General features: G+C 46.4%; 1 protein-coding gene across 3 annotated transcripts in view; it reads left to right on the plus strand.

Annotated features, from left to right (window-relative positions):
* The window catches only part of RPL21 (ribosomal protein L21), a 407,337-nt gene that overhangs the window by 89,831 nt on the left and 291,318 nt on the right, over positions 1-26,188 (plus strand). Inside the window, exon 1 of one of the 3 annotated variants that reach the window (XM_069969854.1) lies at positions 3,020-3,030. The exons of the other annotated variants lie outside the window; for them this stretch is intronic. The gene's annotated coding sequence lies outside the window, so the exon portion shown is untranslated. Of the gene's footprint in view, positions 1-3,019; positions 3,031-26,188 lie in introns of those variants that run through there. 3 annotated transcript variants of the gene reach the window in all.

Below are 26,188 nucleotides of genomic sequence, written 5' to 3' on the forward strand. Positions count from 1 at the left end.
CCCCTCCTGCAACAGAGGCTTGGGCACTGCAGGGCCAGGGCGGAGCCTGAGCGGAGCGCGCGCGCGAAGACAGTGCGTCCCCAGCTGACTTGACCCCTTAGCAGGCCGCAGCATGGCAATAGCAGAGTCTCTGAGGATGATGAGGGGTAGTAAATATGAACACCGCGGGGTGTAAGATCCTGTTCGTGATGCCAAAATGCGGTGCCCTGGCTCCTGGGGGCCACTTCCGCAGTGCTGATGTTATGAGTGGGCAATGACCGGGGCAGCTGCAGGGGTTAAACTTGTCACGGTATAGGCCTGAGGGCGGCACAGCTGTAGGGCCGGTCTGTGGAATCTGCGGGTGATGATGGGCATGCGATTCTTCGCTGCACCTAGTCAGGGCACCAGTTAGTAGACACCAATGCCAGGGTTCAGTAACAGCGGTTTTATTAAAGTTGAAGTAACTTATATTAACGAGTTCCTCCCATTGCAACCGGGTATATAGCAGGCTTGGACAGTTAGTGTAGGAGTGATGCTGCATAGTCTGCGGAGATGCGTTCCGGATGTTGGGAGTAGTAGTATGAGAAGAAACTAGCGTTGCTGGGTGGACGAGTTTGGGAGTGATACTTGCTGTGGGTACTTGTAGAGATGAGAGAGATATCCGCACGACACCCAGATGAGAGAGAAGATGACTCCGGACACTTGTATAGGCAGGCAGCCGTTTACTGGAACGCAGTAGCAGAATCAGTCACTCTTCTTATGGTGAAAAGGCTGCAGAGACGCTTCTGTCCCCTTCTGAGGGAGAGGACAGAGCAACACAACCTCCTTGCTTGAAAGCAGGGGCTGAACTCCCTTGTCAGCAGGAAGTGGGAAGTCACATGGTTGCTCCTGGCCAAAGCTAGTCGGCCATTGGAGGAACCATGGTTACAGGGCACTGGCACGTGATCCACAGCCTTGCATACCACTGAACAAGGTAATCATAATAATCAGGAGTATATATATATACCAAGATATACATGAGAATACAAATAACCAGGGAATATCAGGGGGAAAACTAGCAGCAGTTGCAGTGTGCTGTCACGGCCGCGGGGGCGTCCCGTGCTCCGGGCCGCCGCCGCGACTCCCCACTGCCCCATGCAGCAGCCGGTGTCCGTAGGCAGGGACCCGGCGCTGCTGTCACTTCGGCCCCGGGGGGCGCCTTACCTCTCCACGCTCCTGTCCGTCGCTGTGTCGGCCGGCGCGCGCGTCCCCGCCTCCTAGGGCGCGCGCGCGCCGGCTGTCTCAGATTTAAAGGGGCAGTGCTCTCCTAATTGGTCCATGTGCACAATCACTCCCTATAAATTCCAGCCCTGCCCCACTACAGGTGTTGGAGCCTCTACATGCTTCCCATAGCGTTTGGCCCAGCTCCCTGTTGTTCCTGATTCCTGTCCGCTACCTGGTCCCTAGTCCTTGTTCCTGATTCCTGTCCACTACCCGGTCCCTAGTCCTTGTTCCTGGTTCCTGCTTCCCCGTTACTCTATTGCTCCTGTCTTCAGCCTGTCTCCTGCGGTCACGACTACAGACCCCTGCCAGCACCATCTCCTGCCTACTGCTCCTGCCACGCCTCGCCTGCCATCACCAGCAACCAAGCCAGGGGTAGCGACCTGGGGGTCGCCTGCCGCAGCAAGTCCATCCCGCCTTGCGGCGGGCTCTGGTGAAAACCAGTGGCCCCTTAGACTCCGCTCCCTGGTGAGGTTAGTGCCATCGCTGGTGACGGTCCAGTGGATCCACTACTCCAGGCGTTACAGTAGGCTCCAACCATGGATCCCGGCGAGGTGCCTGATCTCCGTGACGTCGCCAGAGTGGTCGCGCAACAGGCTCAACAAATCCAGCAACAGTCGCAGCAAATCCAGCAATTGACTGCCGCCCTACAGCAGCATGCTACAGCCCAGCGCTCACCACCACCAGCAGCCACCTCGAGACTTCGACTGGCCCTCCCGACTAAATATGGAGGCGATCCCAAGTTGTGCAGGGGATTCCTGGCTCAGTGCACCATGCATATTGAACTTTTAAGTAGTCAGTTTCCCACCGAGCGCTCTAAAGTGGCTTTCATCATCAGCCTATTGGAGGGTAGAGCTCTGGCCTGGGCTACGCCGCTGTGGGACCGAGATGACCCTGTTGCTGCCAATCTCCGAACCTTCCTGGCCGAGTTTCGCTCCGTCTTTGAGGAACCTGCCCGTGCTACTTCAGCTGAGACAGCTCTCCTCAACCTCTCTCAAGGGAGCTCCTCTGTTGGTGACTATGCCATCCAGTTCCGCACCCTGGCAGCTGAATTGGACTGGAACGAGGCCGCCCTATTAGCCACCTTCAAGAAGGGCCTTTCCACTCGAGTGAAAGATGTGCTCGCTGCCCGAGACCTTCCTACCTCCTTGAACGAACTCATTCTACTGGCTACCAGAGTCGACACCAGGTTTTCCGAGAGAGAGGAGGAGGTCCGACAAGAACGGCGTCTGAGTCTGCCCCGTCGCCATCCTCGGTTGGCACCGGTATTCCAAAATCCCGTTGCTCCTATGCCCCAGTCGTCTCCAGAAGTTCCTATGCAGGTGGATCGAGCTCGCTTGACGACTGAAGAAAGGGCCCGTCGACTAGAGCTGAATCTCTGCCTATACTGCGGTGGCGCTGATCACTTTCGGCAGAGATGTCCCCAACGTCCTCAGCGTCCGGGAAACGCTCGCACCTAGGTCCAGTGGGAGAGGTCTCCCTAGGTGTGAATGCCACCTCTCCAAGATTGACTATGCCAGTCTCCATCCAGACACCCTCAGGGCAAGTTCTCCAGACTACGGCCCTCATCGACTCTGGCGCTGCTGGCAGTTTCATTTCTGCTTCGTTGGTCCAAAGATGGCGGCTACCCGTGATACAGCTAGCCCAACCCCGGTCTATCTCTTCGATCACGGGCGAGATTCTTACCGAAGCTGTGCACTGCCAGACTGAACCCCTAGTCCTCCAGGTGGGCGCCTTACATCAGGAGAGGATCTCCTTCTACGTCTTGCGCCATTCCTCCTCCGCCATCTTGCTGGGTCTTCCTTGGCTGCAATTACATACCCCTAAGCTGGACTGGAGAACTGGGGAGGTTCTCAGCTGGGGCCAGGACTGTCCTAATAGGTGTCTGAGACCTCCTCAACCCAAGTGCTCTACGAGGTCACCTGCTAATGCCAAGCCTTTGTCTGGTCTACCGCACGAATACCAAGACTTTACTGATGTCTTCTCTGCCAAGGAGGCAGACTCTCTACCACCTCATCGGTCCTATGATTGCCCTATAGACCTTCTTCCTGGAACTTCTCCTCCACGTGGTCGAGTATACCCTCTCTCTGTGCCTGAGACGGAAGCCATGTCCTCCTACATCCGGGAGAACTTACAGAAGGGCTTCATCCGTAAATCCACGTCTCCCGCTGGCGCTGGATTTTTCTTTGTGCAGAAGAAGGACGGTTCCCTCCGCCCATGCATAGACTACCGGGGCTTAAATAAGGTGACTGTCAAGAACCGCTATCCTCTTCCGCTAATCCCAGAACTATTCGACCGTCTCCGTGGAGCTAGGATCTTCTCCAAGTTGGATCTCAGGGGAGCGTATAACCTGATCCGTATTCGTGAAGGAGACGAATGGAAGACCGCTTTCAACACCAGAGATGGGCACTACGAATATCTGGTCATGCCATTCGGCCTATGCAACGCCCCAGCGGTCTTCCAGGAATTCGTGAATGATTTATTCCGCGATCTCCTCTACGTCTGCGTCATTGTCTATCTTGACGACATCCTGGTCTTCTCCCACGACCAGCAGACCCACGTGTCCCATGTACGACAGGTTCTACGGAGACTACGGGCCAACCGTTTGTATGCCAAGCTGGAGAAGTGCGTTTTCCATCAGCGCAGCCTGCCGTTTCTTGGATACATTGTCTCCGACCGGGGCCTACAGATGGATCCTGCCAAGCTCTCAGCTGTTCTCCAGTGGCCTCGTCCTGAGGGACTTAGAGCTATCCAACGATTCCTTGGATTTGCCAACTACTATCGGCAATTCGTCCCTCACTTCTCTACCCTGGTTGCACCCATAGTGGCTCTCACAAAGAAGAAGGCGGATCCTAGACGCTGGCCTCCCGAGGCCGAACATGCCTTCAATAGCCTAAAGTCTGCCTTTGCCTCCGCTCCTGCTCTAGTCCGCCCGGATGTCTCCAAGCCGTTTTCTCTTGAAGTTGATGCTTCCTCTGTGGGCGCCGGAGCAGTCCTCTCGCAAAGGGACACATCAGGCAAGACCAGAACCTGCGGGTTCTTTTCTAAGACTTTTTCCCCTGCCGAGAGGAACTATACTATAGGAGATCGGGAACTCCTGGCTATTAAGCTGGCACTGGAGGAGTGGCGTCATCTCCTAGAGGGGGCTAAACATCCCGTTAACATCTACACGGACCACAAGAACCTCCTCTACCTCCAATCGGCTCAACGCCTCAATCCCCGGCAGGCCAGGTGGTCCCTCTTCTTCTCTCGGTTCAACTTCACCATTCATTTCCGTCCAGCCGAGAAGAATATCAAGGCCGATGCGTTATCCCGAGCATCCGATGTTATGGGGCAAGAGGAATCTCCTCGACACATAATACCTCCCGATCGCCTAGTACCAGTTGCCACTTCTACTCTGCAGCAGTTGCCTCCCGGTAAGACTTATGTGCGCCCCGCACTCCGTAAACGCATCTTGAAATGGGGTCATTCCTCTATGGTGGCCGGGCATCCGGGAGTTCTAAAGACCGGGCAACTGATCTCCCGCCACTACTGGTGGCCTAGCCTACTCCAGGATGTCAAAGACTTTGTGGCGTCCTGTACCATCTGTGCCAGAAACAAGTCCTCTCATCAAAGACCTGCCGGCCTACTTCAGCCCTTGCCAGTTCCAGACCGCCCCTGGTGTCATATAGGCATGGACTTTGTCACAGACTTACCTCCATCTGCGGGTAACACAGTCATCTGGGTTGTCACGGACCGCTTCTCCAAGATGTCCCACTTCGTGGCTCTTCCTGGATTACCATCATCCCCTCGCCTGGCCCAGCTGTTCTTTCAGCATATCTTCCGCCTCCATGGTCTTCCTCTTCATATAGTCTCTGACAGAGGCTCACAATTTGTCTCCAGATTCTGGCGTGCTCTCTGCTCTCTACTCCAAGTGAAGCTGGACTTCTCTTCGGCCTATCATCCCCAGACCAATGGGCAAGTGGAGAGGGTCAATCAGGTCCTTGGCAATTATCTTCGACATTTCGTCTCCGCTCGCCAGGACAACTGGTCCAGTCTGCTTCCTTGGGCAGAGTTTTCCTACAATCATCTGGACTCGAGCTCCACAGGCAAGTCACCCTTCTATGTGGTCTATGGACGTAACCCTCGTCCTCCTCTGCCTCTCTCTCCATCCTCTGAGGTCCCAGCCGTGGAGGAGTTGTTATCTGACCTGCAGTCAATCTGGGAACAGACTCGACAATCTCTGCTCAAGGCATCTGTCCGCATGAAGGACCAGGCGGATAAGAGAAGAAGACCCGCCATGAATTTTCTCCCTGGTGACAAAGTCTGGCTCTCGGCCAAATATGTCCGACTCAAGATTCCCAGCTACAAGTTGGGTCCTCGATTCCTCGGTCCTTTCTCGGTGCTAAAACGCCTCAACCCTGTCACCTACAAACTCCGCCTACCCCCTACGATGCGGATTCCAAACGCCTTCCATGTCTCCCTCTTAAAGCCAGTGGTCCTCAACCGGTTCTCCGATAAGGCTTCGCTCTCTGCTCCACAAGCCGTCTCTGATGACGTTTACATTGTCAAAGACATTCTGGCTATGAAAACTGTCAGAGGGAGACGATCCTTCCTAGTGGACTGGAAAGGATTTGGTCCTGAGGAGAGGTCCTGGGAACCCGAGGCTAACATCCTGGACCAAGACCTCATCAAGAGGTTCCTACAGGCCAGAAAGAGGGGGAGGCCAAAGGGGGGGGGTACTGTCACGGCCGCGGCGGCGTCCCGTGCTCCGGGCCGCCGCCGCGACTCCCCACTGCCCCATGCAGCAGCCGGTGTCCGTAGGCAGGGACCCGGCGCTGCTGTCACTTCGGCCCCGGGGGGCGCCTTACCTCTCCACGCTCCTGTCCGTCGCTGTGTCGGCCGGCGCGCGCGTCCCCGCCTCCTAGGGCGCGCGCGCGCCGGCTGTCTCAGATTTAAAGGGGCAGTGCTCTCCTAATTGGTCCATGTGCACAATCACTCCCTATAAATTCCAGCCCTGCCCCACTACAGGTGTTGGAGCCTCTACATGCTTCCCATAGCGTTTGGCCCAGCTCCCTGTTGTTCCTGATTCCTGTCCGCTACCTGGTCCCTAGTCCTTGTTCCTGATTCCTGTCCACTACCCGGTCCCTAGTCCTTGTTCCTGGTTCCTGCTTCCCCGTTACTCTATTGCTCCTGTCTTCAGCCTGTCTCCTGCGGTCACGACTACAGACCCCTGCCAGCACCATCTCCTGCCTACTGCTCCTGCCACGCCTCGCCTGCCATCACCAGCAACCAAGCCAGGGGTAGCGACCTGGGGGTCGCCTGCCGCAGCAAGTCCATCCCGCCTTGCGGCGGGCTCTGGTGAAAACCAGCGGCCCCTTAGACTCCGCTCCCTGGTGAGGTTAGTGCCATCGCTGATGACGGTCCAGTGGATCCACTACTCCAGGCGTTACATGTGCACAGTTACCAGAACCAGCATGGACTAAGTGATAGAAATCGTAGTAGTCCTTGCGTTCTGGGACACTGCACTTTGATTTCATCACCTACACCGATGTTGGTTTGGGGGGCAACCATATATATGTATTTATTTTTTTAAACCACCATGGAGTAGATATAATAAAACTAGTGAAAGAAAAAGATGGAGCAGTTCCCTAACAGTAAATCAGATTTTAGTTCTTATTTCTCAGAGGATTTTGGAAAACTGAAGCACCAATCTGATGTGTCACATGCACTGAAAAGGGGACAGGAAAGAAGTCAAGCTGGAAGAATACCTAATAAATATAGTATGCAGCTGAGGGTGATAATGGCCTAAGGATCCATTTACACAAAAAGATTATCTGACAGATTATCTGCCAAAGATTTGAAGCCAAAGCCATAAACAGACTATAAACAGAGATCAGGTCATAAAGGAAAGCCTGAGATTTCTCCTCTTTTCCAATCCATTCCTGGCTTTGGCTTCAAATCTTTGGCAGATAATGTGTCAGATAATCTTTCTGTGTAAATGGACCCTTATTGATGCATTGGATATACTTGTAGAAATGACCATATCTGGGGTAACCACAGCATGCCACTTATGAGACCCAAGGGGAATCAGACTCTAAGGGCCCTATTCCACAGGCCGATCAACGATGTAAAGGCGCGCCGATCTGCTAGATCGCCGCTCGTTTACTGGGCCTATTCCACGGCCCGATGATTGTTTAGCGAGGGCTGCAGGGACATCGTTACCGATCTCCTTGTAGCCCTTGCAGCACACATTACCTAGCAGGGCTTCTCCTCTGCTCCGTCTTCCTCCCCGCGTCCTGCAGCATCAACTCCGGAGCGGCCTGACTGAGCCGTCAGACCGCTCAGCCAATCACTGGCCGCATCGGTCCCGGCCAGTGATTGGCTGAGCGGTCTGACAGCTCAGTCAGGCCGCACTGAAGCTGATGCTGCTCCGCGGGACCCGTGGAGGAAGAGGGAGCGGAAGAGAAGCCCTACTAGGCAATGTATGCTGCTTCTAAAATCGTGGGTCGCCTGCCGCGCACCGCTATTCCATGCAGCGATGCGCGGTGGGTGACCGATGATTTTAGGTTTGGGCCTAAATAAACGATCAGCGATGACACGATCATCGGCTGATTGTTTTCACTATTCTACCGAGCGATTATAGTCCGAATCGGCCCATGAGGGTCCATTTACACAGAAAGATTATCTGACAGGTTATCTGCCAAGTATTTGAAGCCAAAGCCAGGAATGGATTTGAAAAGAGAAGAAATCTCAGGCTTTCCTTTATGACCTGATCTCTGTTTATAGTCTGTTTCTGGCTTTGGCTTCAAATCTTTGGCAGATAATCTGTCAGATAATTTTTCCGTGTAAATGGACCCTTAGGCCCCAATACTTGTTTGTCTGGTGCTCCCCTTTCTAATGTGACATAGACCTGCTTGGCTTTGGAATATCTTTTACATTTTTAACATTTCTATTTATAAAACTGCTGCCTGTTGAAAATGGTTTAGCCAAATAAAAAGAAAAAAATCTTAAATGAATAAGTAAACACTTACGACCAGCAGGGGGCATGAAATCTCTTACTAGGCGGACTAATATGAAAAGCTATATACATATCTACTGTATACTGTACATGCACAGTTATGGAGGACTATTTGCGCCATTCCAGATTTTTGCATTAGAGCTTAAAGTTACTATTTTTCCTCAATAAAAATACATGGCAACAGTGTAAATGATGGGACAATCTGTAAACTAAAGAACAAAAGGTTTATGCAGAAGTGCATGCCAGCTATTTAAATACAGGGCTAGTTACATCCTTAGGCTATGTTCACACACCGTTAGAGACCGGCTGTTCCGTGACCCTGGCCGGGTCACAGAACGGCCGGTCTTTGCCCGGATCATCCCGTCTGGTACTTAAGTGCTGACCGGATGATCCGTCCGGCCGCGGAACTCTGATGCGGGCGCATCATCGTGCGCCCGCATGAGAGCTTCCCATAGCACACAGTGAAGCAAGCGGCCGGAGCCGCTCGCTTCACTGTGTGAACTGACAGGTCTTTCATGTCAGTTTTTTGCGGCCCTGCATTGGCTCCGGTCGGGATCCCATTCATCAATAGGCATTGTTCCACCCCGCAAAACTACGGCCGTGAACTTAGCCTTAGTTTGGACAGTTATTTCCTTACTATGTATTGATAATAATTTTATATAATTGGATGTGTGTATGTTACATTTTAACAGACATGAAATTTCGCAAGATGTTTATATGTTAGCAATGGGCGCGCATGGGTCATGCTTGACAAAGGGGATGTGACCCCTGAAAAGTTGCTAGCATGTGGGAATACCGCCTGAATGCCATAAAAAGCTCCATCTGGAGTGAAGGCTGAATCAGGACGACTCACACTGAAAAGTCTTCTCATACAAACACTAGGTGATCATATTTCCTGTCCTAAATTGTCGAAAGGTCGATATTGCTGCTGTTTTTCAGTGTTTTCTGCTGTGTTTTATACAATGAGAGGGGTTAAGTGTGTACATAAATGTCTGCATATTTCTTTTCTGCCCCCACCTTGAGTAGGTGGTCTGTCAGTCTCCTCCCCTCCCTCTGGGACTATCACAGCTTTAGCCAAAATCTCCCTATGTCACCTGACCAATCCCCTATTGCGTTGCCCCAGGCCTCTCTCCACCAATGGTAGCATAAAAGTATTTTTGGAGCAGACCTGAGGGGCTCAGGTCTCTAGTCCCAAGCAAAATAACTTAAAAGTCCTGGAGGATGGATGGTTCCTGCTTCTCTGGATATGCCATACAAAACCTGACTTGGTCTGTGAAATCTGATATATTGAATGTTGTCCTGTTACAAGTAGTTTAGGTTTGGTTTATACTACATTTATTAGGGGCTGTTCACACTATGGAATCTGAGCGGAATTTCAAGCAGAGTCCACGGCACCGACTCTGCTTGAAGTCCCGCCTGTCCCATTCATTCAATAGGATGTCTCATGCGCACTCCGCCATCCACCCGAAGAACTGACATGTCAATTCTTTGGGCGGATGGCAGAGTGCGCATAAATTCCCACCAAATTCCGTAGTGTGAACGGCCTACAAAGGTAATGACTATTACCATGTGACCATGTGATGTCATCACGCACTTTCATTTGGGGTTAAGTGAATAGCTAGGAGTCCTGTACTTTCTGTTGGATAGGCAAGATGAGAATGTGCATTTTTTAGTTGCTTTACTGTCTATTCCAGTTCCTGTATTCCTACCTGCTTAGCATGCATTTCTAAACCATCAAAGGTGCGGCTATCAACAGTGGGATCAAGCCTGTTTACGCTGAGAGGTTCATTTGTCAAGTCCTGCAATCCGCACTGTTCCAAGTAAGTCAGAGGTTGGAGAAGTTGCATCTCGCCAAAGTGTCTTTGTACAAGTCCCAGAGTCCTGTTGGCTAATGCTGAAGGTCGGCTCTTGCCAGTGATCCTCCTGGTATCACATACTCCTGAATATAGCGCTCTGTGTACTCGACTGTGAGTACAAGTCTAACTCTCATTCTTAAAGGGGTTATCCAGCGCTAGAAAAACATGGCCACTTTTCCCCCTACTGTTGTCTCTAGGTCAGGTGCAGTTTGCAATATTTGAATATTCATTAGATTGGGGGTGCAGTCCTGGAGCGGATTGGTGTACTGAGAATGGTAGTCCCATCCCCAGTGCACCAAACTGCCTAATTAGTATATTAATTAAACTACAAACCTTAAAAACTGTGTTGAGGATCAAGGTAAGGAAACTAGCTTCATCCTCAGCACCCTGTGCGCTATTGGGACATAACAGCAGGTTGTTGCAAAAAGCCAGAGTTGTCATGACCGGCTCCACCAGAGTACTGTACACTTTGGACAGTGTCCCAATAGGTTGTCCGCCCTGTCATCACTCTCTAACCTTCCTTCTAAATGACCAGAGTCAAAGCTCACAGCCCTGTCAATTTCAAAGCCAAAGCATTATCAAGTTTGAGTCCATCTGCTATCTGCTAGAGCAGAAGTGTTGCCTCTTAAAGGGGAATTACTGACAGACTATTCCAAAGCGATCTCGCATTGTGAACAAGGTCTTGTACTCTAAAACTGTGACTGTATTCTATATTGCACCCTCCAAGAACTTTGCAAGTAAAAGTTTATTGTTCTGCGGTTATTCCTGAACTCTCTGTGACTGTGTCCTGCACCAACAAACTGTAGAAAGGAGTAATAGGAACACTTCTCATAGTGTGTATCGGTACCTATAGAGAGAGATAGCTACTATTCAGGCTCCATTACAAGTGCCGTAGTGGCCCTGCAACACCCTTAGCTCCTACTTACACCATCTTTTAGCCCCTGGGTTACCATAGATAGATAGCTACTGGTCAGTGGTCAAACCTCTCACACCACCATCTTCTAAAGACCCAGTTTTTCCCAATGTGTGTCTTTTCAGCTGTCCATCATACTCAGGTGCCTGGGCATAATGGTAGTTAATGTTTTGCAACACCTGGTGAGCCACCCAGCTATAGGCCACAGGACTGAGAGCAGATGCCAATCTAAGGCCACATGTGTTCACCTTGTGGCTCATAGTGCTTCTTCCATCCATATATGCAAGACAGCAAAACATAAAATACATAGGATTTTCCCACTGTACGTATTTATCTACAGGGTCTTCCATAAATAAATCTTTGACATAAGTCCAACTAACAGGATCTTTACAGACAACTGAGGTCCTGGATTCTTCATGTGCAGGATCGTCATGGCTGCCCCAGCACAGTCACCCTCAATTATAGAATACAGCATTATAGATTTTAATAGAGTTTGGGTTCGGCAAGTTTGGCCAACGCTAATGGTCCTCTCACAATAAACAGGGAATGATGGACATTAATCATTAAATGCAATCCAAAGATGGAATGAATGACTGTTGCTAACTAGAGATGAGCGAACCTGGAGCATGCTCAAGTCGATCCGAACCTGAACTTTCGGCATTTGATTAGCGGTGGCTGCTGAAGTTGGATAAAGCCCTAAGGCTATGTGGAAATCATGGATATAGTCATTGGCTGTATCCATGTTTTCCAGACAACCTTACAGCTCTATCCAAGTTCAGCAGCCCCCGCTAATCAAATACCGAACGTTCGGGTTCGGATGGACTCGAACCCGAACCCAGTTCGCTCATCTCTATTGCTAACGCATCCATACTGTGGTAGGTTGGCCACCACTACCATACAGACAACATCTTCAGTTGATATTATTTTGTTGCAATGGGGAACACAGCATAGAGATCTATCAGATGGGCCAAAATTTGCGCAAAATGAGCACCAATCTACTGAGGAGCCTTTTACATGGCACAGTCATTAAGCAAAAACATCTCCATTTCTTTCCTTTGGATTGCTGCCTGCCTTGACATGTATCTGTCCTGTTGAATTGCATGAACTCCCCAGCCCCGACCTTGGAATTGTACAATCATGTTTTTAGTACCTTGCTTCTGAAATACCATATACAAGTCATCGTTAATTGCTACGGGGATTCCCTGAACAAACTCTATAACCCTTTAAGGGGCTTGACACCTCTGTCCATGACAGGAACTGTCGCAGTATAGGTTTTCAATGCGGAGTTCCTCCCATGGACAGAGGTGGCAACAGAGAGCACTGTGTCATAATACAGCACTTCCTGCAGAATATACAGCAGCTGATAAGTACTGGGTTGAGTTTTATTAAAGAGAAGTCATTTACAAATCTTTATAACCTTCTAAAACCAGTTTATTTGATGTATCCCTTTAAATTGAAGAGTTTATAGACTTGTAGACTCCCCCTATCCTGCTTTAGACCCTACCAAATCCAATAGTAATATAATCAGCCCATAGTCCAGTTTCAAGGCTCATAGAGGGAGGTATTCTAATTTATTTTTATTTTATTTTTTTTTGCAAATGGACTCTAGATTTTCTTTCCACTTAGTTCAATAACGATTCCGAAGCATCACAAGCATTTTCTCAACTACCAGGTATTATTCACCGATAAAATCAGCCAAGTCCAGATGGTGCCATGAACAGACCCCCAGGGAAGATTGCAGGCTCTACGATTACATCATCTCTACGATTGTGTAATATTCAGGGCACTTGTCAACAGAGCTCAAGCCGAACAAAGCGACTCATAATGCCTTATAGAATTGTAAACTTCCACGTAGGACCCATCGCATGTTAAAACTTCCATTTACAACCCCTTTTCGAGGACTCCTTTTGTGAAACCCACTTTTGTCTGCTCTGCGGTTCTAAAAAGCAGCATTCACGGAAGGGAGAAGTTGCGAGGAGCGATTTGCAAATTGACTTTTATTACAGAGAAAAAAAAGAACATCGTCTACCTGAGTAATGCTAATGCGGAGGACAATACCTTACACTGTACATGTGCACTTAGGCTTCGGTGCCAAAAAAGAAGTATTGAGTTGCCTTAATTCTCATTCTACACTTGTGACTCGCAGGCGCGGATCTTTTAGAACCAGGTTGCCTAGCAACCCCAAAAAGCAGCTTTCAGGAGGAATATAATATCACATAAATCACACAAAGCCTCTATAGACATCACAAAGGAGTTAACCTCCAAATAATTCACATGGGAAAGAGGAAGTAATACTTATAATCAGGGCTAATAACTACTGACACTTACAAAGCTGAGCCATTAATTGCAGTCATGGCCGTCCATAATAAACCTTAGCGTTTCTATATAACTGACTGGTATAATAGTATGCCAACACACATCCGGGGACACAGTCATTCATATAGGTGAGCAATGGGAAAGTGGGGCTCCACATGCGTACACTTAGTCCAGAGTGACCTGGAGTTAATGTAGTGTACTTACGGGCTCTCTCTTTTTTATCGGAGACATAAGGTCAATTCTTTAGTTGTTAGAGGAGTATTAAAGTGACAAGGGGTCTAAGGCATAAACATAAAACCCTGGTTAAGTGGTGGCTGTTAAGGCAGGCCGTTGCCTCCGCACAACCATAAAGAAAATTGATGTCTGTGGGCAGAGTGGAGCGAGTATCTTATGTTCAAGGAGACTAGGGTCAGATTAATACGATTTTCTGAAAATCAGTCCATTTATCTTTCGGCAATGACGTGGATTTCTCCACGTTTTATTCGAATGAGTTGCAGAGTTTCTGCAGTGCAATGTGGCCGCATGAGAACATTGCTATAAGCCAGGGAGGAGCCAGTGTTTGCAAAACTACAGTTCCCATCATGCCTGGACAGCCAAAGGTAAAGTGGTAAAGCTTTGGCTGTCCTGGTATGATGGGAATTGTAGTTTTGCAACAGCTGGAGGGCTGAAGGTTCTGCATCCCTGTTATAAGTGGCAGATGGATTATCATATCAGCAGAGGCATGTTCCATTTGATCTCTGAAGAATCAGAACTGGCATGATGTTATAGGATAACTAGACACTTGGGAGATTTATCAAACATGGTGTAAAGTGACACTGGCTCAGTTGCCCCTAGCAACCAATCAGATTCCACCTTTCATTTTCCAAAGAGTCTGTGAGGAATTAAAGGTGGAATCTGATTGGTTGCTAGGGACAACTGAGCCAGTTTCACTTTACACCATGTTTGATAAATCTCCCCCTTTAAAGCGAAACTGTACAGGCCCCCCCCCCCCCCAAACTGCTGGTACCATTTTGTTCCGTTCCTCAATCCCTGCCTGGCATTGCAGTGTCAATAAGGTTGGGCCTAGAGCATCTGTGCCTTATCAGCGCCTCTTTCCCTGCCTTTTTTTTATGATGCCCCTGGGCTGGATCTTCATATTAGGCAGGCCTAGAATACGGATGCTCTAGGCCCCACCTTACTGACACCCTGTCGCCAGAATAAAAGTTGGTTTCAGCCCAAAATCTGGCCCCAGGAGCAGTGGCGTAATTAGAAATGGCCAGCCCCCATAGCAAACTTTTCATTGCGTCTCCCCCAATTCCCGACTGACCACGAAGTCGTCAATTGTGGTCATAACTGCAAAACTTCAAGCGTTCATCAGGAGTGCTTGCAGGGACATTTGCAGAACCCAGAAGGCCACCGAGTGCTGCAAATGATGACAGCTCAGGAGGGCTGAAGGTTCTGCATCCCTGTTATAAGTGGCAGATGGATTATCATATCAGCAGAGGCATGTTCCATTTGATCTCTGAAGAATCAGAACTGGCATGATGTTATAGGATAACTAGACACTTGGGAGATTTATCAAACATGGTGTAAAGTGACACTGGCTCAGTTGCCCCTAGCAACCAATCAGATTCCACCTTTCATTTTCCAAAGAGTCTGTGAGGAATTAAAGGTGGAATCTGATTGGTTGCTAGGGACAACTGAGCCAGTTTCACTTTACACCATGTTTGATAAATCTCCCCCTTTAAAGCGAAACTGTACAGACCCCCCCCCCCCAAACTGCTGGTACCATTTTGTTCCGTTCCTCAATCCCTGCCTGGCATTGCAGTGTCAATAAGGTTGGGCCTAGAGCATCTGTGCCTTATCAGCGCCTCTTTCCCTGCCTTTTTTTTATGATGCCCCTGGGCTGGATCTTCATATTAGGCAGGCCTAGAATACGGATGCTCTAGGCCCCACCTTACTGACACCCTGTCGCCAGAATAAAAGTTGGTTTCAGCCCAAAATCTGGCCCCAGGAGCAGTGGCGTAATTAGAAATGGCCAGCCCCCATAGCAAACTTTTCATTGCGTCTCCCCCAATTCCCGACTGACCACGAAGTCGTCAATTGTGGTCATAACTGCAAAACTTCAAGCGTTCATCAGGAGTGCTTGCAGGGACATTTGCAGAACCCAGAAGGCCACCGAGTGCTGCAAATGATGACAGCTCAGGAGGCTAAGTATATTGCAGGAGTGGGCCACGGTGCCCCCTGATGCAGCGGGCCCAATAGTAGCCGCTATGGCTGCTACAGTGGTATTCACGCCTCTGCCCAGGTGACAGACCCAGGGACCAGGCATGAATTGAGAAACAAAACACAGTGATACTGGTGGTTTGGAAGGGGGGGGCATGTCCAGCAGTACAGAGATATATATATATATATATATATATATATATAAATATATATATATATATATATATATATATATATATATATATACACTTCTCCTCTATAAGCTCTGGAGAGAAACAGGGCAGTATGTCAGATATGAGGCTTTCCAGATTAGTGTCTGAAATTCAGGACTCTTGGTTGGGATTGCTAGCCACATGTGCTCCTGAGCTGCACTGAGTCCACTCTTTAATCCATAGGTTGTCTGGGGAAGCCAATGGAGTAAATTATGCTATGAGTAGTAAATCACAGAGTTTTCCCACCATTAAATGTAAGATTCCTGGTTTATCTAACTCTGGGACCACAAGCAATTGAGAGAAAGGGGGGACTCGGTAGACGCCCTGTATAGGTTAGGGAAGGAGAATTTTAATGTCAAAGTTAAAGGGGTAGTTCACAAAAAAAATTCTCTCAAATCAACTGGTGTTAGAAAGTGCCAGGGATTTGTAATTTACTTCTATTTAAAAAAAAAAATCATGTCTTACAGTACTTATCAGCTGTTGTATGTCCTGCAGGAAATAGTGTATTCTCTCCAGTCTGACACAGTGCTCTCTGCTGCCACTGCTGTCCATGTCAGGAACTGTTCAGAGCAGCAGCAAACCCCCATAGAAAACCTCTCCTGCTCTCCAGACTACAAAAAATACACCACTTAATACGTCACTTACACTGAGTTTTTTTAATAGAAGTAAATTACAAATCTATGGCATATTCTGGCACCAGTTGATTTGAAAGAAAGAAAATGGGGTGAACAGCCCCTTTAATCCATGAATTAGATTTATTGTACTTAGAAATTAATGATCATTGTACAACAGGTAATGGTGGTGAAATACTAGCAGCCACAAGTACTGAGAGATGACCGGTTAATGTCCATCTTATGACTTATCTCATGACTTATGACAATGTGATGGTCATATTGCCTGAATGCCCAGAAGGCTTTCTTCAGAATTTTCATTGCCTAAATCACTGCTATATTTGGGTCTCTCATTCCTCATTCTGCACAATTGCCCAATCGGCCATTGTTTGACTTCCCTTTCATGAGTTGTTGTGTTTTCCTATTTGTGCATCTGTTTTTTTATGCCCAGTCTATTGACTCCACTGTGCTCTTATAAATGCCACTTCCTCCAAGGTCTTTTTATAGTTCCCCACTTTTCTGTTGTAATTCTTAATCATACATGAACTATCTTTTTTGCACAAATTTGCATTTAAACAACTTTTTATATTGACAGAGGCAGAGTAATGGTTACATTTATAAAATGGCCTGTTATACCTTATGTAAAGGCAATAAGAAGAGATGTGAAGAATGGAGAAGGTGTCAACTGACAGTCACTCCATTCTCTCCCCTGATTGGTGCACACACAAGTTTAGGTACAAGACTAGGTATTTCTACAGGCAACAAGGTAGACAGTAGGCAACCAGGAACTAGTCATTGTTTACCAGAGATATAATATGAAGCCACTGGGCACCATTGCAAAATCTGGAACAGAGCTGTTACCTACTATTAAAGGACAACTCCCACAAAAATTTTTTTTTGCTCATTTAACACACATTACAAAGTTATATAACTTTGTAATGTGGTTAAATACCCGGCCTGGCCCCCTTCCCCCACTTTCGGACCCCCGACCCCCCACCCCGGAAGTTAAGGAATGTATACATTACCTATTACGATCGTCACGGTCCTCTTCTCCGGGGCGGCATCTGGTGACGACGACGTCAGAGCCGAGGGGCGGTCCGGGTCTTCTTCCTCCTCGGCGTCTTCATGCAAAGTGAATGGGGATGAAAAGGCTGCTGGTGCACATGCGCACCAGCAGCCTTTTCATTGGCTGGAGCGCATCACATGGCTTCCAGCTTGCTCAGCCCTGATTGGCTGAGCTTGCTGGAAGCCATGTGATGCGCTCCAGCCAATGAAAAGGCTGCCGGTGCGCAAGCGCACTGGCAGCCTTTTCCATCCCCTGGACCCGGAAGTTGGAGACATCGCTGGATGGCGGAAGGCGGCGACGGAGAGGCGGACGGCGGGCGAATCGAGTGGCGATCGTCACCGGAGAGATGGTGAGTATGGTGTCTGTGTGTGTCTGTGTTTTTTTTTTTTTTGGGGTCCCGCGGGAGTTGTCCTTTAATAATACTGATGTATAATGTGGTGTCCCACTATGGGTGCTGCTACTATTCACACCCTTCGTAAAAGTCTGTACTTTTTTGTGGTCTTATTGCAGCTACAGTATTACCAAAGATGACCACTAGATGTCGCTGTATTGTATAACTAAGGTCTAGAAGCAGCACAGCTAAAGTGTCTCAAAGGGTTATTGTTTGTATATTGCACTCTTTCCACCCAAACACAGCGCACCTTACACGCTGGTTAGGAAGTTAGTCCCTTGGGTGAAGGAGAAGTCTTAGCTAAGCTTTGGTGGAGATAGCTCTCCACCGTGGTTCTGCCCTCTGCCAGGTCCCCTCTACAGAAGTCCTAGTTCTTAGTCAGTACCCCACATGGGTAGGATGCAGGACAGAGCCCGCTTACAAACCTCTTTCTTGAAGCATCAAACACGCCGTGTGATACACTGCTAAACCCTTCCAGAGAGGACTAGCCAACAGATCATCTCAACATACGCCGAGGACTAGGAGTAACTACAGTGCAGGACAGTATCCATAAAAGAGCCAAAGAGCTAGGAACTGATCCGGGTGGAGCAAAGTTACTAAAAGTCAATGAAGTTAATCTCGCAGAGCGGGTGTAACCAGAAAATTCTGACCCTTCCGCTTATCCCAGGTAACGAGGTCTGGTGCCTGTGTCACCCATTAGTATGGTTCCACCAAAGCTAGTGGGCATAAGGTGGTGTGAAGACTATACGAAAGGTCAATACACAGGCACAGGTTATTTTCTTCTTCTTCTTCTACAAGTATTCTTCTATACACTCCAACCTCCCGGCAGAGCACATTACTACTTGGGTTGAGACTCTCATGGCACTCTCCTCTCTACTACGCTACCTCAGTACAACCTTATCAACTCTACCACATCCTACTCAGCACTTATCCCACAGATCTGGTGGTTCTATGTTCTTGTATATATTGGAACTGTATCAAGTGTATCTCAAGATGCGTTGTATTACCTGCTGCACATTTACAAGTAGTAAACCAAGTCAACGTCATCACCTGAGTCTGTGATTATTCACTACCACCTGCACAGCATATACACTGCAACCTTGGGACATTTCCCCTTTCTGTGGGTGGCGGGTCCTACCACTATTCGGGAGGGTTACTACACCGCTCTGACCACCTGTGACTAAATTAAATGTGTGGTGAAATTGAAAAAAAAAAGTTTTATTTTTATTTGGAGGGTTTTTGTTTTTACGCTGTTCACCCTGGGATAAAACTGTCTTGTTCTATATGTTCCTCAAGTCGTTAGGATTACAACAATATGAAACATGTATAACTTTTCTTTTATCTGATGGATTCAAACCATTGTTAACAAATATATGTTCCTTAAAATTGCTCTATTCCCAGGCTTATAGCGCTTTTATCCTTTGGTCTATGGGGCTGTGGGAGGCATTATTTTTTGCGCCATGATGATTGTGCATATGCGACTTTTTGATCGCTTTTTATTAAAACTTTTCGGAATTTGATGCGACCAAAAATGCGCAATTTTGCACTTTGGGATTTTTTGCGCTTACACCGTTTACCGTGCAAGATCAGGAATGTGATAAATTAATAGTTCGGGCGATTACGCACGCGGCGATACCAAACATGTTTCTTTATTTATTTATATTTAAAACACTTTTTTATTTTTTTTACACTTATACTAAAACGTACCCTGGGGGACTTCTAGTATAAGTACACTGATCTCTCATTGAGATCTATGCAATATAGTAATACTGCATAGATAAATGAGATCGGGACTCGATTGCTTTCAGCTGCTGCAACCAAAAACAACCGAGTGCCGAGCTGGAATCAGCGCCATTACGGCGCAGACCCCAGAAGGTACCTGACACCGGGTAAAGGCAATCGTGGAGGGGCGATACCATACTAGACAACAGGGAGAAGGACAGTTGCATCTGATTACTTAATTAGCGGGCACAGCGATCGGACAATGCCCGCTAATAGCCGCGGTCCCGGGCTACATGCGGCACCTGGGACCACGGCGGTTCAGAGCGGGAACGGAGCACAGCCCTGCTATGAACACCCCTAGGTGGCCCAGAACGTACTGGAACGCCCAGGGTCGTCTAGGGGTTAAAAAACATCTTATACCCCCCCAATAAAAGTTTAAAATATCCCCTTGCCCATTATAAAAATAAAGATATTTAAAAAAAATAAAATAAACATATTGCATATCGTACCGTGCAGTATTGTCCGATCTATTAAAATATAACATTATTGTTTCCGCATGGTAAACCGCCTAAACGAAAAAAAAAAAAAAACCACCAGGATTGCTAATTTTTTAAAATTATATATCAGAAAAAAAATTAATAAAAAAAAAGCGATCAAAATCTTTCTGTTACATCAATATTATATTAATAAAAACTAGAGATCATGGCGCAAAAAAAAAAAAAATGACACCTCAACAGGCCCTGTAGGTTAAAAATAAAAGCGCTCTGGCTCTTAGAAGGCGGGGAGGAACTTTGGATTAATTTGACCCAGACATCCATGCATCAATGGTCTCTGTCTTGAAAGGGTTAATTGTTACCAATCACTTAGTCTATAGGACCCTAACTGTCAGTCACCATAAGCACGTCGACACCACGCATGGAGGGTGAAGACCTTATTGATATGGGAGCAGAGAAGAGGGTTCTTTTTCTACTTACTGGTAGACAACTATCTACCTACTGGGGGGCAATCACCTAGGAGGAGCACCCACCCCTAATAGGGGACAACTCTCTATAAAGAGGAGGCAATCTTCTATCTGTTGGGGGTGAACCATCTACCTACTGGAGACAATTGTCAACATATTAGAGGAAACTATCTACTTACTGGTGGGGGAAACTACCTGCCAACTGGGGGCACCCACCTAACATGGAGGGCATTATTACCAGGTTATGGCTAGAAACAATCATTGTGATGGTCTGGGCTAGACGTAGAAGAACGCCAATAAGGACGACTCTGATCTGGAGACATCACCTGGATGTAACTGCACTGTAATTTCTCTTATACTGTGGTAACTATGAGGGGAGTGTTGGTCTGTGTATAATGTTTTTTTTATTCAATAACAGTATAGTGGGACGACTAGTCAGTCATCAGGCAGTGGTGATATGGGGTCAGGAGGCGGTAGTATTTTTCATCCTTTATACAGTGTATTTATTGGTAATATTGGTCATGGTTTACTATGACCAATGACCAATATGGTATTTTCATATTTCATATGAGAATAATAATTTTAGTCTCTATGTGGTTGTAATATAAAGTCATGGTGTGGCTGTATTATTTGGCCTGTATATAGTGTTGGTATTATGGCAATATGGTGATATTTGTTCCTTGTATTACAGTAGTATTTAGTGAATGTATGACTACTATATAGTAGTATAGTCTACTTTGCTGGTATTGTTATATGCTGATTTTCTGTCGCAAGAAAAGAAAATAGATCAGCACGTGTTTCCTTATATTAAACTGCTCGAGGGGAAGAACCACAGGTAAAGCTTTTAGGAGCTGCGTTTGGCAGGGATTTTGCTGGACAAAAAGTGGAACCTTGTTTTGCTTATCGTCTGCACAGCGGAAATGGTAAATTACTAATAGTTTGTTTCCATTCTACATTTTCCCTCACCCATATCCTCTAAGTGCATAGTTTTACCCCATGAACATATCCCAAGAAAAACACTATGTAGAATCTTTTTTTTTTAACATTTGTTTTTACTGTAAACCTCATGTTTTACAACCATTTACACCCAGTAATTATTCCTTCCTTAGCACGTCTTAGCTCAGCAGCTCAATAACCATCAACCAGCTAATGTATACAATTAGGCAGTAGACACCGTCAAAGACACCGTAATCAATGGAAATTTCTAAGTCATGTTAACCCATAATGGTACACAAGACAGCACCTAGCGAAGCCTAAAGATTTCAATGGTTTATCAGGGCAGCATGTTGGTTTTTCTTTCCTTTCCATTATAACTTTTTTTTTTGTTTGTTTTTGTTTTATAATTAAGCTAATGGAGGTGGTAATTTAAAAAAAGACACATTTACCTTCCTCCCTCCCCTGCAGCCACTTCCAGGACTTGGGAATCATAGGCTTGTTCAGCCAATCAGAGGCTGCTAAAAAATCCTATGACATCACATCCTGGAACCCAGAACCACTGTGCAGTAGTAATAATAATATTTATTGTTACTATTATTATTATTATTATTATTATTGTTATCATTATTATTTATTTTTATATTATTATTATTATTATTTTTATATTATTATTATTTTTATTTTTATGTTATTATTATTATTATATATTTTTATTTATTTTTATATTATTATATATTTTTATTTATTTGTATATTATTATTATTATTATTATATATTTTTATTTATTTTTATATTATTATTATTATTATATATTTTTATTTATTTTTATATTATTATAGTAATACTGTGGTGCCTTGGATTAGGAGCATAATTCGTTCCGGGACTGTGCTTGTAATCCAAATCCACTCTTAAAACAAAGCAAATTTTCCCATAAGAAATAATTGAAATGCAGACAATTGGTTCCACACCCCAAAAATAATGATTTATTATTCTGAATAACATGTAGAACAGATGAAACAAACATTTATAAACAGCAGAATATGTGAGATTATAAATTACTGTACAGTAATGGAGAGGATGGGAAACACAAGGGCGGACAGAGACTGCAGGGAGCAGGAAGGAATGAGCAGGACAGATGTGGGCACATACATGCAGGGAGGTAGGGGTTACAGCTATGAAGAGATTACCCTCACAGCCTGTCCCCTGATGCAAGCCCCAGCCTGAAGTGGATCTGCTATGATTTGGAAGGTGAGGGAGACTTTCTGGGTCAGAGTACAGGGCTGTAGACCCTGCTTGGGTCATCTCCCCTTTCTGTGGGTGGCGGTACTGATAGTCCGGGTGGGTCACAACTCCACCGTGATAAGTACCCAACGGACACCCTCACAGCCTGGCAGGTGACCGACCACAGGGGAAAGGGTATAGCTCGCCACTCTGAACTAAAAGCAGGTGTGCCTCCATACCTGTGTGTCCACCTGGCACTGGTGTCACAACACTTTACCATCTGGCTGAGCTATATCTCAACCAACCACCGTAAGGCGTCATCACAGCAGCAGAGGGCACTGTGTCAGACTGGAAATAATACACCACTTCCTGCAGGACATACAGCAGCTGATAAGTACTGGAAGACTCAAGATTTTTTAATAGAAGTAAATTACAAATCTCTGACACTTTCTGGCACCAGTTGATTTGAAAGAAACCTTTTTATTGTGAACTACCCCTTTAAAAATTATTTCTATCCTTTACATGAAACATGGCTGTATTCTAGATTCCTGTAGCCATTGGTGTGGGGCGAATTAACACAATCTCTATGGAGCACTGAGATGTATGAGCGCCCCATATAAATAATGGCTGGTAAATAAAAGCAATGTATCTGTGTGGAATAGTTATCATTCCGTTCTGAGAGGATGGGGTGAGGATAATGCGCTCTCCCAGGTGCACGTCCGCCGCATTCTTCACGCTGGTTGTCGGCCAATCCTGCCAGATGATTTGATCATAGCTTTTGTTCTATATCTGGAAACATGATTCCTTCCCTTGGAACTAGTGACATAACTTGTGAACTTGTAATGATATTTACCGCTGCCAAACCAGAGAATTGCATCCATGATGTTTGGAGTCTTTTAAAAGGGAAATTAAAGGAAATGGCTGGCTAAATGTGCCCTCCGCAGGCATCCATCAATCCCTAATCACTCTGCTGTGTATGTACAAACAGCTGGCAATTTCTGCTAATTACCAGCAATACCAGTCTCTTCAATTAGTTCTCTAAATAGAACTCTGCCACTTACAAGGGGCCCAGGCTACATGTCAACAAGTGCCAAATGATTCCGTCTCTTCCTCTCCAATCAAGTTTTCATTGTCTGACATCTCCCGAGATATTTTAGCGGCCTTGAGACGACGTAGAAATAGACAGAATCAGGACTAACATTTTATCCACTGAATAGTCTCACGATTGTAATCACGTAGTCATTTGATAGACGCTCTCCTGACGGATGTCAGCATTGCCTCGGATACTCTGAATTTAGGTGTCATTTTACTTTCTCCATAGTCACTTCTGATGTCTAATTATAACTCATCTCTCATATGGTGCGTTTACACAGACAGATTTATCTGACAGATCTTTGAAGCCAAAGCCAGGAACAGACTATAAACAGAGATCAGGTCATAAAGGAAAGACTGGGATCTATCCTCTTTTCAAATCCATTCCTGGCTTTGGCTTCCAAAATCTGTCAGATAAATCTCTCTGTGTAAACGCACCCATAGGAAAAAACTGAATACTACAGAAATATTATTATTATAAAAGGAAACTCCGGAGAATTTTTTTTTTTCATATCAACTGGTGCCCGAAAGTTATACAGATTTGTAGTTTTTAGTTTTAGTTTCTATTAAAAAAAAACATCAAGTCTTCTAGTACTTATTAGCTGCTGTATGCCCTGCAGGAAGTTCTGTATTCTTTCCATTCTGACACAGTGCTCTCTGCTGCCTCCCCTGTCCATGACAGGAACTGTCCAGAGTAGGGGAGGTTTTCTATGGGGATTTGCTACTGCTCTGGAGAGAGGTGGCAGCAGAGAGCACTGTGTCAGAATGAAAAGAATACAGCACTTCCTGCAGGGCATACCGCAGCTGATAAGTACTGGAAGGCTAGAGATTTTTAAATAGAACTAATTCACAAATCTATGACTTTCTGTAACAGTCCATTTAAAGAAAAAGTCCGGCCTCACCTAACTTCTTACAGGTGGCAGAGGCAAGGGAGAGAGTAACAATGCAGCATTGCTTACCTCTCCCTGTGCCCATGATGTGCCATCTGACCAGCTCCAAGACCCTCACCAAAAGGCATTTTCCCCAGGGCTCCCTAGGGCTCCATCGAACTTCTTCAGCCACCGGTAATTAAATACCGAACAATCAAAATCGAGCATGCTCCGGTTGTGTCATCTCTAGTTACAATCATTGCCATGACAGAGGTCCTACAGAAGGTCTTCTAATTTAGCTCTGCATGTGACTTCTGTCCTTCTGACATTTGACCCAGGTCAGTCCTGACCAGCTGTTACTTCCTGCTGCTCTGTGCTACATGTTGATTTGCTAGAGAGCTACAACCTGCAAACCCTGAATCATTCCTCATGGCAACATATTGCATGCTGAGGTGCATAGCAGAGGCTCCATTCCGTCAGTGGCATATCAACACAAATAGGTATATACAACAGCCTCTACATTAAAGGAGAAGTCCGGTAAAGATTTTTATTAAAGTATTGTATTGCCCCTCCAAAGTTATACAAATCACCAATATACACTTATTACGGGAAATGCTTATAAAGTGCTTTTTTCCCTGCACTTACTACTGCATCAAGGCTTCACTTCCTGGATAACATGGTGATGTCACGACCCGACTCCCAGAGCTGTGCAGGCTGTGTCTGCTGGAGAGGATGATGGCGGGAGGACACTGAGGGACACAGGACACTGGAGGGACACTGAGCATTCCGCTGCCATCATCCTCTTCAGCAGCCACAGCCTGCACAGCTCTGGGAGTCGGGTCGTGACATCACCATTTTATCCAGGAAGTGACATCACCATGTTATCCAGGAAGTGACATCACCATGTTATCCAGGAAGTGACATCACCATGTTATCCAGGAAGTGACATCACCATGTTATCCAGGAAGTGAAGCCTTGATGCAGTAGTAAGTGCAGGGAAAAAAGCATTTTATAAGCATTTCCTGTAATTAATGTATATTGGTGATTTGTATAACTTTTGTGGGGGCAATGCAACACTTTAATAAAAATTTTCACCGCACTACTCCTTTAATTACAGCCAGATGTGCATCCTTAAAGAGGTATTCTGGCATTTTAAAAAATCTAGGTTGCAGGGGCATGAAAATTGTACGATGGACACCACTGGCACCTGATACCCTGATACACCCCACTGGATTCCGTCAGGGTTCTAGAATAGAACTGTTCCTCCTATGAAATCTAACCAGATTTCCACATAATAACACATGAGGGTGGGCACTCTTCTAAAGGTCCTATCATACATATCCAGCTATAATATATGACCATGACTAGAGCACCACATTTCAGGTATTAACCCTTACGCTGCATTCTTATTGAAACAAGGACAAGGGTGTGCAGTGGCGAGGTTATCCAGGTAGTCATATATATGGAGGAGATGTGAGACAGCGTCCTTCTCATCCTTTTGTTAGAAATGTAACAGAGGTTCCCAACTTTAACTACCCCCTTTGAACTGTATGGTCATCCTCAGGATACCCATATACT

The sequence above is a fragment of the Dendropsophus ebraccatus genome, chromosome 5 (genome assembly GCF_027789765.1).
Source record: "Dendropsophus ebraccatus isolate aDenEbr1 chromosome 5, aDenEbr1.pat, whole genome shotgun sequence".
Lineage (NCBI taxonomy): Eukaryota > Metazoa > Chordata > Amphibia > Anura > Hylidae > Dendropsophus > Dendropsophus ebraccatus.